We start from the raw sequence: 975 nt of genomic DNA, 5'->3' as shown, positions 1-975 counted from the left end.
AGTGGCCCGTCTGATACCGCTGCAAGCTTATATACACGCTCGGGTGTGTGCGCTCACACATACACACACACACACACACACACACACACACACACTGCCATGGCAGGACCTTCTGGCGGTAAGCGGCCACCACTGACACAATGGAAGCATCACCCTTATTACCCCGTGAGTCGGCCGGGGACAGAGGAACCCCAGCACTGTTGCGGCTTATTTTGGGTCTGGAGTTATGACCAGCGGGCAACCGGCGACCGTCATTACCCTCCCAGAGAGAGATGGATGGGCACGCTACGCTACACCGCACCTGTCTCTCAGGGCACTGCCAGGCTCAGCTAAGACACAGGGCAATGTTTCCTTTGTCCAACAGGACAAGCTCGGACACAGGGCAATGTTTCTTTTGTCCAACAGACCCAGCTTATACACAGGGCAATGTTTATTTTGTCCAACAGGTATCACTCTGCAATCAGAGCTGTCTATCACCTGTTTGTGACATGAATTAACCATATACCTTACTTATTTATGGACCTAAATATAAACAGTTATATTGTCACATTAATATTAATGATGTTACTTCATTATGCTCCATTTTTTGACTGAACATGCATATTAGAGTAATAGTATTGAGTCTAAGAAATTCAAATCAAATACAAATGACTGTGTATTATTAAAGGAGTGCAGTGAAAAAGGTGAATGCCAGGATGAGGCTGCTGTATTTGGTCTGTGTGTTCTGTGTTTGATACGCTTCCATATAAATGTAAATACTCATCTCTGTTTAAACTACAGTTGGGTCTATACAAAAAACAGCACTTTAAAGTGTTGCTGAGTAGAGTTGCTTACCAAGTGCTAAAATTCCACCACATGACATGTGAGCACATTAATTTTGCACATACACAAAACCACAGCCAGAGTGTTGTGACTCGCCCACCACCATAGTATGTTGACTCACAGTTCAATAAATAGGACTTTAATTTTGTGCAT

Source organism: Alosa alosa, chromosome 19 (assembly GCF_017589495.1).
Source record: "Alosa alosa isolate M-15738 ecotype Scorff River chromosome 19, AALO_Geno_1.1, whole genome shotgun sequence".
NCBI lineage: Eukaryota > Metazoa > Chordata > Actinopteri > Clupeiformes > Clupeidae > Alosa > Alosa alosa.
This window is presented reverse-complemented; position numbering follows the sequence as displayed.